Here is a 17,728-nt window from a genome sequence, read left to right on the forward strand (position 1 = left end):
TCACTCAACAATTACTGATAAGCATCCCCTAGATGCCAGGATGTAGGCTTCAAACTGGGAACAGCAAGATGAAAACCACACGGTCCTTGGCTTGACAGGGATTATACATTTTTGCAATGTCTTTTATGTGAACAAATTAACAATTAATAGTTTTAAATTGAATTTGAATTTTTGAAGTCTGCTGATAGCTGAGAATTACTTGCTTTTCTTTTTTCCCAGGCCCAGTACTTCTCCTGATGCACTTAAGTATAGACTCTAGGGATAATGATCATATTCAAAAATATGCTACTGCCCAACTTGAAACGGGTAAGCTAGACTTGGACGTGCATCTGAGTGTTCTCACTCCATTTTCAATAATCACAACTCCTGCTATGTTTCAATTAGCTACAGTAACTGAAATTAATATTCCATTACACTTCTTTTGATCATGCTTTAATTTAACCAACAATAATGACCAGGGCATAAAACAGTCCAAGTCCTTTGTTTAGGGTTTGGTAACAGAACCATATGCCTGACCTCAACCCTTTGGGGAATGGACATTCAGAAAGTATTTACATGGCTCCTCAATTTTGTTATTTTCCTGTTGCTTTTTTTGGTCTATGCAGCTTTGTTTACTCACTACCTGTGGCGGGTGAGGCTAGAGTCAGGGGTTTTGCTTTACTTCTGGAATTATGGCATTTGAGAATGTTGCCCCATTTGTCATCCATTATGCCTCTTTTCTGTTAAGTATTTATTCTGGTCAAAATGTACACAAAAATTAATAAATTTTTCTTTTCTTTTTTCTGGTTGTATGTATGTATATGCATGTGAATCAGCAGATAAATAGACAGCTACTTTAAAGTGCTGATATCTAGACATCCCACCTGAAGTGGTAGGTTGACAATCATCTGTAATCCAAATGCCCCGTGGGAGGCAGGCAAGTCCCTGGTGGTGGCTCTCTGTCATTTCTCACCAGGTGAACATACTGTGGCTTTGAGCCAGACGCTCCTGAGAGCAAATCCTGGCTTCACCTCTTAGCACTGTGTGACTGGTTACTTCTTAACATCTCTGAGCCTGTCTGCTCATCTACACAATGAAAGTAATACATGTTACTGACCTTGCTGGCTGCGTTATGAAAATTAGAGATGATATATGTGTTGAAAAGAACATAGAATCTCTATAAAAGGCATTTAATAACTGGCAAGCATCACTAGCATTACCACCATTATTCTTCCAAATTCTCCTCCATTCTTTCCCTCGTTCCCATCCCCTGACCTCTCATTTCCCTCTTTTCTTTTCTTCTTGCTTTCTCATTCTCCTTTTCTCTACTCTCTCCTGCCAGTGCCTCGGCTCTGTGAGTGGTGCCCAAACAGCCTCCAGCAACACTCAGAGACAAAGGTGTTGCAGATTCTTGTTCCCCATGACCAGCCAGAGAAGAAATACCAGAGAGAATGCCATCTAGGAAATACTACCTCGTGTAGAAAGATATCCAGTGCATCTAATCAATGCAGCGTAGCTGAAGTTACCCTATTGTCTGAAAATGCTGACTTTCTTTTATGCATGTAATATCAAGCCCCACAAATTTAACATTCCTTCATTCATTTATTTATTCCTTTAGAAAGTATATTAAAGATATGGCATGTGCTAGATCTTCTGCTAAAATTGAAGCTATGAAAGGTTTGTTTCTTATCTTTGTATCAACACACTCTATAGATATTTGTTGAATAAATAGCAAGTGAACGATGAACAACCCAAAGTTTGCAGTTATGAAGACACAGAAAAGAAAAAAAATAAAATCTGTATTCATGAATGTAGGTCATGTACACATACTGTAGCTTCTTTTTCAATTAAAATGAGTCAGCAACCTCTATGTGTCAGGTTCTGAACTGGATGCTAAGATACAAAGATGAAAAGATAAGATATGGTCCCTGCTTATCATTCATTCATTCACTTGGTTAACATTTTCAAATACCTACTTTGTGCCAGGAATGGACTAGGGGCTGCAGACACAGCCCTGATCAAGGTAAACATGGAAACTGATCTCATGAAACTTATTTCCTAGTATGGAAAATATAAAAGAAAACAAACATAACCCCCCCAAAAGGAGAAAATAATTACAAATTATGAGAAGAGCCATCAATGAGACAACAATGGACTGAGATGGACAGGACATCTACTTCAGATACTTTAGTGGGAGACAGAAAAGTAATCTGATAGTTACAATTCACTACTTGCTTATCTGCACATCAACCTATAGGTTTGTTATTCTCTCCTTCATTCCCAAAAAGTTTTGAAGAAGCAATAAAATATTCTAAGAACAGTAAAGGAGCACACAGTACAATGTGAACGCAGCTGAATGAGCAACCCAAACTCTATGGGATCCCGATATTAACACAGAAACACAGGAGGGCAAGTAATACACTTAGCAGAAAGGCCAAAAAAAAAAAAAAAATGCACGAAGAGGCAAGTAATGGGGTGGAGTTGGTGGGGAGCCACCTAATTCCAGCTCAGGCCAGTAGGAGTTGTAGCAGCTCTTACTGGGTAATGTAGTCAAAGTGTCACTGTGGCACCCAGACTTTGCATCTGCATGTGTGGTTTCTCAGTACTATCTTAATGGCCCTGGAAACTTCCAGGGCCTGGTCCCTGAGTCTGCTGCTTGTCCTGCTGCTGAAAGAGCCCTGACTTGGCATCAAAGGATGCAAGCTCACCATCCATTTCGGCTACTCATGAGCTGTGCGACCAGGAGCAGGTCACTTCCTAGCTCCAATCTCAGCTTCCTCTCCTATACAATGGGTGTATTTGTCAGAGCACAGCTATAGACAGCAAAATTCGCTCTAACTTGTTAAAACAAAAAGGAGTTTATTACTAAGTATGAGTAGCTTTCTAAATCACTGTAAGGGCTAGATGATCAGGCTCCAGGCTGAGTTTCCTGCTACAGCTTCCAGCTGCTAGAACCACTTAACCTCTGGCATCTTCCTTGCTAGCCATATAGATGCCTCAAGCCTAATCTCTCCCCCTATATTTAACCCTGTGAAAAATCCAAGTCTCACGAGAGTACAAGTGATACAACTAAAATTGCATCCAAAATCATAGCTGCAAGGGCATGTAGGAAATGTCATTCTTAATTGTACAGCCTCTGTACACCAGGAAGACACACCAGAAGGGGTCGGAACAGGTAGAGCAAGCCAGTCCCCACAATTTGCCACGAAGGACAACAGCGCATCCCTCACAGGGTTTTTACAAGGAGTGGTGGCTGTGAAGATGTTTCCACTTAATAAACACTGGCTTGCCCTGTCCAGCATTCCTTGTGCCCTAACACTGGGTCCCAAAGATACTGAGTCCAGCCCTACAACCCCAGACACCTTCCAATGCCCTGTGGCTGGAACTTGCTTCCAGCAAACCACCCCTCCTGTCTGATGGACGTTGCTGGCTTACAGCATGGCTCTACCCAGAAACAGAAAGGTCTCTGCCCCCCAGCAAATCAAAGCCCACAAGGTAGAGTGGTGAGTCTGGATTTGAGCCTTGAGAGAGTTCTGTCAAATCCAGAAGGGGGAAACTAATTTTGCCTGGAAGGGTTAGCATTAACCACTGTTAACCATTTGGAGGACTTCCCTGGTGGTGCAGTGGTTAAGAATCCACCTGCCAATGCAGGGGACACGGGTTCGAGCCCTAGTCTGGGAAGATGCCACATGCCGTGGAGCAACTAAGCCCGTGCACCACAACTACTGAGCCTGCACTCTAGAGCCCATGAGCCACAACTACTGAGCCCTCATGCCACAACTACTGAAGCCCGCGTGCCTAGAGCCTGTGCTCCGCAACAACAGAAGCCACAGCAATGAGAAGCCCGCGCACCAGAACAAAGAGTAGCCCTCACTCGCCACAACTAAAGCGCTCGCACAGCAACGAAGACCCAACACAGCCAAAAATAAAAATTAAAAAATTAAAAAAACCATTTCCTTCCAAGGAAATCCTAACCAAAAGAAAGCTGGTGTAGCAAAATTATCACACAAAATTGACTTTAAGGTAAAAAGCATTATTAAAAATAAAAATGGTCACTACATAATAATAAAAGCTTCAACTCACAGGAACATATAACAATTTTAAACTCTTAGGTATGTTACACCTTCACAATGTGTGAATACAAAATTGAGCTATCTGTTAAGAAAAATTTATATGTTCACACACTTTAACACACTTCTCTCAGTAATTGATAGATCAAGTGAATAAAGAACAGCAAGGATATAGATCTGAACACAAATAACAAGCCTGATGCAAAGGACATATTATGGAAATCTGCATCCAACTACTTGTTGAACATACAAGGGCTATTTACAAAAATGAACCATGCATTAGGCTGTAGAGCAAGTCTAATAAATTTCAAAGGCTCTCTATAGGCCACATCTTGTGGCAGCAATGCAATAAACACAACTTTTCAAAAAGAACAAAATAAAAATCTATTTCATTAGAAATTTTTAAATACATTTTAATTCAGGACAAAAAAGAAATCATAATGGAACTTAGATTATTATATAATGTTTCAAAAGAATGACATATGAAAAATTAGCATATCAAAAATTGAGGGATGCAGCTAAAGCATTTCTTGAAAAAAAAATAGGTTTAAATGCCTACAGTAGAAAAATAAAGGCTCAAAATTAATGAGTAAAACATATAACATGAAATTAGAAATTATTTAGAATTTTAAAAAGCCGAAGTGGGGGGGTCACTGAAAAAACTAATAAAATTGAAAGTTTTCTAGTAATGTTAATAAAGAAAAAAGAGAGAAAGAATAAGTAAACAATATTAATGAAGAGGCCATAGCTACAGATGCTATATTAATTTAAAAGATATTAAATTGAGAGTATGAATAATTCTATGCTAATACATTTTAAAACATAGATGAAATAGATACATTCTACAAATATGCAATTTAGCAAAAGTGAATGGAGAATTTTTTTTAATTTAAATCAGAGAAAATCTGAATAGGTGTATAGAAGTATAAAAGTATGTTTTGCCCTAAAAATGCAAGGTTGGTTTGACACTAGAAAATATTCATAACAGATAATGGTTTACGTATCCACATTAATAAGTAAAAGAAGAGAAATAATCTCCATAGATGTAGAAAATTCATCTGAATAGATGTAGGAAAAACATTTGAAATAAATGCAAATCCACTTATGATCTGCAAATCCCTTAGCAAACTAGGCATAAAAGGACTCTTTTTAACCTAATAGAGGGTAACTACAAGTGCCTACTGCAAATGTCATACTTAATGTTGAAATGTTGGAAATATGAAAGATAAAAACGTATTTCCTCTGAAATACGTTCACACCTCTATTATAGCTCTTATTATGAATTGCAATGATCTATTGACATTTTTGTCCTCCCCTCTCCCAGCTCCCCCGACCCCGCACCCAGTGCTCCGTACAGTTCCTAGCACACAGCAGGCATACCATTCATGTTTGTTGAATGAATGGATGAATGAATAAAGCAGAGCTCCTTCGTGCTAAAATGCAGGTTGCATAAAGGTCACCAGGTAAGTTCTGATTCCCCAGCTGTATCCATTTAGCACTCAAGGACTCTGAATGCAATCTGAGTACTGCAAATGTGTTGCCCTACAATATTTAAGACATTCCAGATGGCTCTTCCCAACTCTACTGTGTAAACATCATATCCCCAACTTGTTTTCATTTACTTACCCCTTCTGAGAATCAATTCTTCCCCTTGTAAATGGAAGTAACAATAATAGTATGTTTGCCTAGCAGGGTTGTTGTGAGAACCAAATGAATGTTCATGAAACAGGAAACAGTGCTGGTCGTCTAGTAAGTATACAATAAATGTTGCCTATGGTTGTAATTATTAATAACATTAGGGCTATTTCAGATTTCCATGGTATCTAGTATAGCGCTTGGTACATAAAAGCAACTTCTCAAAAAATGTTTGCTAAATAAATGAATGACCAGTCTGTGATGCTGAAATATACTGGTGGCCTTTATGCAATTTGCATTCACTCCATTCATTCATTCATTCAAATTGAATTGCAGGCCCACTGCATGTCAGATGCTATACTGAGCACTGGGAATACAGAGATGATTAATCATTAAGATATTAATTAAGATAAGATTCTAGCCTTTGAGGAACTCACAGCATAAATTTATTTTAATTTGAAAAATCTGCATTGGCAGCTCTGTTTTTATGCCTACCTCTCATAAGCAAGGTACATTGACCCTTGTCAAGATGGAGTCAGCATGGAGAAAAATCAAGCTATATCAAACTCAATTGGCCGTAGTGGTTGGTCTTAAAAGGCAACCCAGAGAATCAAGGCTATTGTATTCAAAACAGAGTCATGAGCTGAAGCATGACTCAGAAAATTATTGGCAACTGAAGGTCCCAACTCAAGGGTGGGCCACAGCCATGAGGGATGGTATATAGGGTACCAAATGGAAGTCACCAGCAGAAGACATGTCCCATGCATCAAGGTCCCAACACATCAACACGTGGGAGAATGAATTTGGGAGAAGAAACAATATGAGGAAGGTAATAAGGAGCAACGTCCTTCCTTAGGAAGAGAGATATCGGGAGCTAGAAAGGTAATCTAAGCCTCAAACTCCAGAAAAAAAGTTTCACATACCACTAAGTTATCAGACAGACTGAGGAAATTGGTATAATAATGTCATACGGTTTTATATTGGTTAAAAATTTTTTAAATACCCTATAGGATACAATAGATTTTTGTCATGTTTTCCAGCTGCTCAGCACCTTTTGAGAGCCCTGCAACTTGGAAAACATTTTGCCTTATGAGTTTCAACTCCTCAAGGTAGAAACTAGAAAACAAGTCTCCCCAGCAACTTAGCTGCTAAGATGTATGCCTGAGACCTAGGATCCACCTATCAAACTCAACCATGAGAGACTTGTTTCAAAAGAAAGAAGGCCTGTGAAATTCACCTTCTATAGAACATGTGGCAAATGTGTCCAAGTCTTGGAGGGCAGAAAAGGTGAAGGTCCTGGTGTCTATTCCCTATGGAGTTGAGGCATAGGCTATCAGGAGTGGTACTTTTGCCAGTGAAGGGCCTTGTAGCATAACTGCCCATTGTTTCCAGTTGTGTAGCATTCGAGCCAGAGTCTCCAGTCCACCAGGAGGTTGGGGAGATTTTCTCCTTAAACCAGCTTCACTGGATTCTTACAACCAACAATCCTGACAGATATAATTCGTTAGACCAATATCTGAGAGAGACTGACCCCTGAGGAGGGACAGAAAGTGCTGTCATCTGGGACTGATATGGATACCCAGGACCACCCGGGGTCACTAAATGCCGGAAGCCACTGATGGCAAAGGAGTAAGTGCAAGCTCCATCAGCTGCACCTGGATCACTGAACGCTGTTTCTGTAGAACATGGCTTAACTCAGGGGTTGGCAGGCCGTATACTGCTTTCTCTCTCAAGAAATCTCAGGAATGGGAGCCGGCCTGCCGTCTGCTGGGTGGAAGGGAGAACCAGGAAGGGAGAAGACGATGAGAAGCTGGTGAAATGCGGCCAACTGTAGCTGTCTCCACCCAACTTCAGAGCCATCTCCATTTCTCTCCAGCTGAACTCACTGCCAATATTCTAAGAGTTCTCCCGGCAACCAGGTATTTCCAAGAAATGACAACACAAAGAAGGGAAAAGGGAAGGAGAATTTTTCTCATTTATGACCAGAGAACTGCCCTTACTGCTTTTAGAGAATGAGTTTTTTGCTTTCTTCCTATTCCTGTGGCTGCTATGAACTCTCAAGATACATTTGCTCTAAGAAACATCACTTCATTTCTCCCCCTTGATATCAAAGGCTCATACTGCTCATACTCCAGTGGTAGGATGGCTAAAGACTCCTCTTCTTAGTGTAATCCCTGAGCTAAGCACTGGGGTATAAAGATGAAGAAGGCCCAGCCTCTGCCCTCAGGGTGCTGGGTTGAGTGGGAGACACACAGATATACCACAATAGAATATCCAAGCATAATAGATGCATAGACAAAATGTTACCAAGTCATGCTCGCCTTCAACACAGGTGAGAGGAGGGAAGCCTTTTGAAAGCTTTACAGAAACGAGTGCCATTTTGGCCTTTCTGCATGAATAGAATTTTGATGAAAAGAATGAAGACATCCCAGGAAGAGGAAGCCACATAAACATAGGCATGGAAGTATGGAATTGCAAGTCGTGTTCAGGAAACATTGAATACTTGCTGGCATAGAGCATAATGTGTGTGTGATAGAGGAAAGGGGTGCTGGGAGGACAGACTGTTCTCTGGGCTTCTTTCTCAGTTAGAAAGAGCCAGATATTATGCTTGTTGATTGAATGATTATGGCACAAAGTCACAAAAAGTTGAAATAGAGTAAGAACAAAACAAAAATCCAGAAACTTCACCTCAATATTTCATCCACTGAACTCTTCAAAAGTCTCTGACAGAGCTCCTAATATTGCTTGGTAAATATGATTTTTTTAAATGGGGGTGAGGTTCTTTGATAAGATGTAAGAAAAGTACTTTAATTCAGTTAAACATCAGCATAATGATGGTGAACAACTCACTGGAGACTGAAGTGCTACTAAATTATAAATGAGAAAGATGTTGTAAAAGGGAAAGAGTCAAACTTGGAACGCTGACTTTATGCTCTGGACCCTGAAATGGCTAAATTTTCAGGATACTCCAATTTCCTCTTGACTGGTTCACACACTTCTAGTTCCTTCTCTATCTCACCCTAAGCCCTCTTTGCCTCCCAGAAAGTGGGAAATGCCCCTCTTAAACAGATCAAATGAAACAGGGAGAGAAACTATATATTTTAGTCTGAATCCCTCATCAGCTCAGAAAGAAGGCAGCATTGACCTAACTTAGCACCATATACCTTACCTTTCAGCTGGTACCTTTGTGTACCCTCGGCTGATGCCAGCAACTCAGCCCCACGTCTCCCACTCAGCTCTCCCAGGCTTCTTAGAACTCGGATTCCCAAGACAAAGCACAATTGAGGCCCAGTTAGTGCTCAAGTTTACTGAGAATTAAGCCATAGGCAGATACCATCAAAACACATTTCACTTGTGACCTTTCACAGCCAGCGAATTGGAAGGATTTTCCTTTGCCGGGATTGAATTTAAAACGACTTCCCAGGAGCAAAAGGTCAGCCTGGGGAATCATGATATCCAGTTAAACACAGCTAAATAGAACATTTTAGCATGACAATAAATGGAGTTATATTTAGCTGATTTGGGAAACTATCTGGCCAAGGGAAAAGGAGGAGTACAGAGATTCTTCATCTACCACCCCTCCTCCTACAGATGGAAAAAGTAATGGAGTAGTGCAGACAAGCACAAAGGTGAAGAATTTTACTAAATCTGTCCAGTGAGACCGTTTTTGCTTTCCCAACATTTACCATGTTCTGAGTAGGACGTTTTGGTTGAATTGCATAAAGGCTATATTGTCCTCTTGACACACACATGAAATTCCTATTAGCACGACTGGAGCAAGATGGGCTCCAAAGGGAGAACATACCCTCAAATAACTTTCTAGGCAGCTTTGATTTCTAGATATGTATGAGGTGAAAGCACATTAGCCAAACTAGCTTTGATAACAAATGCATTCTTTTTTAACAAGGAAAGACTGAAGGGAAAAAATAGTTGGCACTCATCTGCCCTTAACTTGAAATGCCCCATGCTATTTTGAAATAGCCTTATATTTTGCTGTTGTTAACTAACAGATGGTTTTGTTAGCTGATGACTGTTTCTCTAAATAACTCCTGACAATAAAAGGCTGTGACATATGAGAGCAAAATGGGGACCATAAATGGTAGCCTTTTACCTCTAGAGTCTTACCTTGTCGTCCATCCTGAAATTTGATGTGTGTAATTGCAGCCACTGGGAAGGTGTGGAGTGCTATAGCATCACAGATCTGCCAATAGTTAGAAGAGATTATAGGTGTATGTTGTTTTCTTAGAAGGGAAGAAAATATATTTAATTGAAACCAATTTAGAAATCAGGATCCCTGTTAGTTTAGAGTGAGAACGTTTTCAATGAAATACTGTTTCATTCTGGCTATGAGAGATCCACAACTTTCCTCTCCCAGGCTCAGTGTGCTATTTGATAGGGAATCCAATGTTTGTTCTTGTCCCCCAAGACCCTATCTACTACACAATGAAATGGTACTCTAGGTGAATATAATCCATAGTGATTTAGCAAAAACCATCAGCCACAGCCTTGTGGAATTCATCTAACATTGTTTCACTTAGAGTGACCGATCTCTCTGCTTATAAGGTCTTTTTCATATGAAACTGCCTTCTTTCATTCTATCTTTTTAAAAATATCACCTGGTCTTTTTACTTATCTTTTATTCTGCCTTTGGGCAGTCCAAAACGGGCATGGCCTAACCTGGTTGGGCATAATATTGGCCACTTTCCAATCTCCAGCTGAGGAAAAGGTATGGCCAAAGGGCGTTACTAAATTCACAGAACTGATACTCAGGCCTCAAGCCCTTGGTTCCTAAAGGTCTATTTGGTCCAGACACTTTGAATCTACCCTCAACCTGAGAAGACCTTTATATCATATAAATAAGAATAAAGCCTTTGTACAATTCAACAAACAGGTCCTACATAGAACATGGTAAATGTTAGGAAAGTTCCCATCTTACCTCTCCAACTTCATCTTGCTCTTTTTTCCTAATTTATTGCTAACCTCTTATTGTTCTCTTAATACCTTTACCTAGTCGCTACAGTGTGGCACACTGATCTGTTATGCCCAGAATCCAAAGACAGCTCCATTTCCTGCTTATTGATTTAATCTCTCACCCTTGGTTCCAAAGGTTCCATGATGATTGTAGCCTACCACTAAAATGAATCAACTCAATCTTTATTCTTTCCCCATAGATGATCTCTCATCCAAGTCTGTGACCACACATTATCACCCTAGGACCATAACTCTATTCCCCTCTAGGACCATAACTCATTCCAAAAAGTCCATGTCTTCCAGAGGCCTGGATAAGCATAGATTACCTGAGACATCTCCTTTTAGATACAGCTAGAATATTGTTGCAGTAATCCCATCATTGAGATGACAAGATGATGGTGAACTAAAGTATGGTAGTAACAGTAGGAAGGAAGAAAAATAGTCATATTCAAAATATATTTTTGACAAGACTTGATAACTGATGAACAAAAGGGAATAAAAAGAGGAAAAGACCGAGGGTGACTTTCAGATTTCTGACTTGGAAAACGTGTTGAATGCTGGATGTGATCAAAGAATAGGGGTAAAGAGTTTGAGATCTGAAAATCATTGAAACAAGGGCGACATAGGCACATGTCTTGTGTTTATCCCATTATTATTATTTTTTATTTGGTTGCACTGGGTCATAGTTGCAGCACGCAGGATTTTCGTTGCCACGTGCAGGATCTTCACTGCAGCATGTGGGATCTTTTTAGTTGCAGCATGGGGGATCTTTAGTTGTGGCATGCGAACTCTCAGTTGCAGCATTTGGTATCTAGTCCCCTGACCAGGGATGGAACCCCTGCATTGGGAGCATGGAGTCTTAGCCACTGGACCACCAGGGAAGTCCCTATCCCATTATTTATGAATGCTCTTATGTGAAATATGCATATCTTTAATTTGAATAAATTGTCAAAAAGTAGAATAGGGGGCTTCCCTGGTGGCGCAGTGGTTGAGAGTCCGCCTGCCGATGCAGGGGACAAGGGTTCGTGCCCCGGTCCGGGAAGATCCCACATGCCGCGGAGCGGCTGGGCCCATGAGCCATGGCCACTGAGCCTGCGCGTCCACAGCCTGTGCTCCGCAACGGGAGAGGCCACAACAGTGAGAGGCCCGTGTACTGCAAAAAAAAAAAAAAAAAAAGTAGAATAGGGAAATCTTTATAAAATCACAGAATTTCGAATCCCAGTTCCCTTCTCTGTAAATGGTGATGACAGTATTTACCCAGGATACTGGTAAAAATAGAACACACTTTTTACAAACCACCTGATACAGTGCGTAGCACAGTATACTCAATAAACGGTAGCTGCTATTGTACCTATGATTTGGAATGGCTTACTACACATGATCTGAAGATTAAGTTGGTAACTCGCAAACTGAAAACTGAACCAACAATGAAGTGTTGGAAGAATGCAGACAACACCCAACCTGGACTGCGATCCATGGAATCTCTGCTATTATGTATTGCTTACCTAGCACTTCAGCCCAGCAAATTTCAAGGTCAGTCATTATCATTTCCTAAACACAGGAAATGAGAAAAGCCCTTCACAGATGGGGAAAACACAGCACACTTGCTGGTAGGAATCACACAGTTCAGCTCAAACAAGTTCAAATATTTGATGTCCGAAAGTCATTGTCTATGAACAAATCTCTATACCAAGACATCAAAGAAAACAACCCAAAGGTACCTCTGACCTTCTTCCTTATGAAGACAGAGGCTGAGTAACTGGGTTGTATATACAGGATATGCAACCTCAGATAATCTTGGGGGCAGGGTGGTAAAGTTATGCAGGCCTTTCCCTCAAAGAATGTCTTATGCGCTCGCTTTCTGAAAATGACAAATTGTGAGTAATCTTTTTCACATAAAAATAACTCTGAAAATGACTGTACATATAAACAAATAAAACAAATAGAAGAACAAAATGTGCCTCAAAAACAAAAGAGCCTGTTTTGTGAATAAAAAGGACCCACATTTTCCCCACACCCTTTGTTACTGACTGAAATCTTCTCTAAGTAAACTGATCATGTCATCATGCAAATAATTGTCAGAAATCACCTACCATGGTTAGAGTGGAAGCTACTGGCAACCCACAAAGAAAAGTGCATCAGTTACGATTATCTGGTTGCAGGTGACAGAAACAGACTCTGGTTAACTTAAGCAAAGTAACAATAATAATTAACAAAAATAAAATAAATTATAGACCCTAATGAAAAAGTGAACAATCAGGCGTTGGGAGCAATAGGATCAAAGATGCTCCAAGAAATTAGGAAAGAGGCACTAACAGAGTATCTCTTCAAGGGATGGCCATTGGAAGGACCCATTTCAATGCTTTGTGTCAATGTCCCCTCAATGAAGACTCAAACTCCTGGGAGGATAGGGTTAATCTTATCTCAGACACGTGTCCAAACAGTGCACATGACTCTCCCACTAGAACAGCATGGAAGGAGGGAAGTGAAGTCCCCAGAAGGAAAATTGGAATGTTAGTAACAAAGAAAGGGGAAAGGCTGCTGGGTGGATCAACCCCACAGGTTCCACCATAGCCTGTCTCAGAAAATATTGGTTCTGAACAGAAACAAGCCTTGGCTTAGGAAACCCATACATGCAATTCGATTCACACGGCCAGTGCAGCATAAAAACTTACATTATTCAAACTTTTTAATTTAGAAAGAAATCTGATGTAAGAGCTCATACTCTTAAAAATATATTTCCCAGCTCTGCCGCTGAAAGCATTTCACCTACAGCAATAGCAGCACCTGTGTACACAACTTGCGGTTAGGAGAACTCATAAAGTGCAGATTACAATTTCAAATCACACTCAAAGGAACCAGGACTCCTTGGAAGATACCCGGCTTCATGTCTTAGGACAGAAAAAATTGGGATGGTGATGGTACCTACTATGGTTATAGCAGAACAAGACTTTTTCTAGGATGACAGAATGTGCTGAAACGACAACAGATCAGCTGAAAGAGCAGCTACTCACCAAGCCGTGAAGATTCAAACATCCAAACCAAAATATAGTAACAGTTACGGTTAATTAGAACAGTTGAGTCTGTGGAAGGCAGGATTCATTACGCCACAGAAACAGAAACGTCCATTTAGAAGGCGTCCCGGGAGACGTAAGGGGCGGTGCGCAGGCGCTTCATCGGCTATTGGTGGCGCGCGCACCATCACGTCTGCGTCAGGAGAGCGATCCGCTGAGCACGTGATCTCGGCTGAGGCAGCGCAGCTGTGTGGGCCGCTGCCCGGGCAAGTGTCTTCTTGGCCTTTGGTCCATTCCTCTGTCGTTACGGGGAATAAACCTCTCTCGAAACTGACTAGCCCACTCCCGGAAAGGGAACAGATATTTAAGATCCTTTCATTTTCCTTCCACTGGAAACGGAGCCCAGAGTCGGCGGCGTCCGCGGGTGGCGGTTTTGTCAGGTGTCGTCACCTTGAAAAATGGCTGATGGAGAAGACAGTTGCTCTGGTGGACATGGACTGTTTTTTGTTTGTTTATGTTCAAGTGGAGCAGCAGCAAAATCCTCATTTGAGGACTAAAACTTGTGCGGTTGTACGGTACAAATCATGGAAGTCTGGTGGAGTAATTGCAGTACGTTGTGAAGCTTGTGTGCTTGGGCTCACTAGAAATATGTGGGCAGATGATGCTAAGAAGTTATGTCCAGATCATCTGCTGTCACGAGTTCGTGCGTCCTGTGGGAAAAGCTGACCTCACCGAATACCGGGAAGCCAGTGTGGAAGTGATGGAGGTAAGGTCTCATTTTGCTGCGACTGAACGTGCCAGCCTTGACAAGGCTTACGGAGACCTGACCAGTGCTGTACGAGAGAGACTACAAAAGCTCCAGGGTCAGCCTGTCTCAGCCGACTTGTTGCCGAGCACCTACACTGAAGGGTTGCCCCAAGGCCCTACAGCAGCAGAAGGGACTGTTCAGAAAGGTACTTCCAGGGGCTTCCCTGGTGGCGCAGGGGTTGAGAGTCCGCCTGCCGATGCAGGGGACACGGGTTCGTGTCCCGGTCCGGGAAGATCCCACATGCCGCGGAGCGGCTGGGCCCGTGAGCCATGGCCGCTGAGCCTGCATGTCCGGAGCCTGTGCTCCGCAGCGGGAGAGGCCACAACAGTGAGAGGCCCGCGTACCGCAAAAAAAAAAAAAAAAAAAAAAAAGAAAGGTACTTCCATAACATCATATTGTTTCTGCTTCCTGCCTTTGCAACCTGCTTTAGTTGGTCACTCTGATCCTTCTTGGATTGATTGAAAGGAAACTTAAACTACAACCTGAATGAATAACAAGGACTCACGTGGAAGGATGTACAGATTCTCTCATCTTTCCAGGTAAGTGGATGTTGAGCTGTGAAAGAGGTCATCCATTAACTTTGTTTATGCTGTACTTTGTTGAACAAATTCTCTTAGCCCATCAGTTTTTCACCTTGTGGTTGTGCACTTTGAATATCGTTTTAGAAATCCATTTCTATCAGAATTTCCTAAAGACATTTCTCTACATGTTTCTTCTATTTGCCTTACAGCTTCTTTTTAGGTATTTCAACCGTATGGAGTTAAGCTTTTTATTTGATTTAAGGTAGGGAGCCACCTTAATTATTATTCTTATCTCGAGTTGGTTTTCCCAACATTTATTAAACAGTCCATTCTTTCTTAATTTCTTATATGTAATTGGGTCTGTTTCTGTAGTATCCCATTAATCTACTTCTGCTCCAGAAATTATTTTTATTACTGTTCACAGTATTTCATAATATTTGATAAGGACTCCCCTCTGCTTTTGTTTTTCAAAATTGTCTTGGCTATTTATGTACATTTATTGTTCAGTAAGTGTTTTAGAATACATTAGTTGAATTCCTTAAAAATCTTGTTGGAATTACATTGAATTTACATATTTAGAGAAGATAGTTACCTTAATGTTAAATTTTTTCATCCATAAACATATTTCAGCAATTTTTTAGGTCTTCATTTATGTCCCTTTTAGTGATTTTTTAAGTTAAAAATTTTGATTTATAGTTCTGCTTCTTTTGAGATCTGGAATTCAGTATGTTTTCCTTTTTCTTTCTCATTTAAACTTTTAATTGATATAATATACATAAAGTATACAGACTGTAAGTGTACACTTTGACTAATTTTCACAAAGTAAGCCCACTTATATAAGCAGCACCCAGATCAAAAAACACCAGAACTCTAGAAGCCACCCTTACCTACCCTCCCAGTCATCATCGTTCCCTACATTATCCCCTCTCTCTTACATTACCACTATCTTGATTTCTATTTAGCTTATTTCTGAACTTTATAAAATTGAAATCATGCAGTATATACTTGAGTATGGCTTCCTTCACTCAACATTGTCTTTGTGAGATTCATCCATTTTGTTGTATATAGTTGAGTTTGTTTACTCTCATTGCTCTGTAGTATTCCATTGTATGAATATACCACAATTTACCCTTATGATGGTTATTTGTGTTGTTTCCAGTTTTGGACTACTAGGAATAGTGCTGCTATAAATATTCTTGTAAATATCTTTTGGTGAACAAATGTATGCATTTCTGTTGGGTATATGACTAAAAGTGCTCATTTGTGGGGTTTGCCTATATTCAGCTTTAGTTTGCCTGTAGTCACTTTTACTAGATACTACTAAAAATTTTCCAAAATGGTAGTACTGATTTATAATTCCACTAGCAGCATATGAGAGTTCTAGTTGTTCCACATCTTTGTCAACACTTACTTTTTTCTCTTCTGTATTTTAGCCATTTTGATAGGTGTATAGTTATATCATATTATGGTTTTAGTTTGCATCTTCCTGGTATTAATGAAATTGAGTACCTTTTTGTCAGTTTGATGACCATTCTTCTTTCATGAAATGCCTGTTTAAGTATTTGCCCTTTTTTTTTTTGGTTGTCTCATTCAACTATAGGACTTTATATATTCTGGATACGAGTCATTATCAAATATACGTATTACAATATCTTCTGATTTGTGGCTTGTTTTTCAGTCTGTTAATAGTGGCTTTTGATGTATAGAAGGTTCTTAATTTTAATTTGGTCCAATTTATCTTTTTTTTTCTTTTATGGATAGTATTTTTTAATGTCCTGTTTAAGAAATCTTTACCTACCTCAAGTTCATGAAAAAACTCTCCTATATTATTTTAGAAGCTTTACTGTCTTGCCTTTTACAGTTACATTTGCAATCCATTGTGTGTGTGACTGTGAGGTAGGGATCAAGATTCCTTTTTTTATTATATGGGTATCCAATTATAATATCTTTTTTATGAAAGCTTTACTTTTTTCCATAAAGGTCTTCTGCATTCATTATGTTAGTTCCTAGATGCTTTAATTTTTTTGTTGCTATAGTGAGTTTGCTTATTTATTATATTTTCCACTTGGTTAGTGATATGTAGGGGAATGATAAATGATTTTTTTTGTAAGTTCATCTTTATTTACTTTACCTGACAAAAACTTGAGATATAATCTGCATGAAAGTCCTTTAATAAATAAAATGTAGTTGATGGTTAAAAATATTTTCTTAGACTAGAATAAAATTAAGACAATTAAAAACTTGCTTTTGTGGTAATATTAGATTATGATAGTTCTAGATACCAGATATAAGAGAATCTGGGTCTTATTTGCTTTTAATCAAATATTATGAAAGTGGAATTCAGCTGGATATCCCAGAGCAAAGAATTCTGCATTTAGATGCTTTTCAACAGGGTGTCTACACCTTCTTGTAAAAAATTTTCTAGTACTTTTGATAATGGTTAGATTCAAAACAATGTATCTATTCTCCTCTTCAGTTGTAATGCGTACTTTTAGAACTATTATTTTGTAACATTATTCTTATTTAGAAGAGCTCTTTCAGTAAAAAATCTTTGAATGTTGGACATTAACCAAAAGGATGCAAATCTGTAGCAAGTTAACTCTGTGGGGGAACTTGTAAGGGAAATCTGTTATTACTTGTAGAAGCAATACAGATTCATCCAGAACAAGACTCCAAGGGAGTATAGCTTATTTCTAGTAACAGTGGTAGATTTTCCATGGGCTCCATGTT

General features: G+C 39.8%; 1 pseudogene; it reads left to right on the forward strand.

Annotated features, from left to right (window-relative positions):
• The first annotated feature begins 12,082 nt into the window (after positions 1 to 12,082).
• Positions 12,083 to 16,440, forward strand: LOC132520766 (uncharacterized; annotated as a pseudogene).
• The last annotated feature ends 1,288 nt before the right edge of the window (positions 16,441 to 17,728 follow it).

This window comes from Lagenorhynchus albirostris, chromosome 5 (assembly GCF_949774975.1).
Source record: "Lagenorhynchus albirostris chromosome 5, mLagAlb1.1, whole genome shotgun sequence".
In the NCBI taxonomy this organism is placed as follows: Eukaryota; Metazoa; Chordata; class Mammalia; order Artiodactyla; family Delphinidae; genus Lagenorhynchus; species Lagenorhynchus albirostris.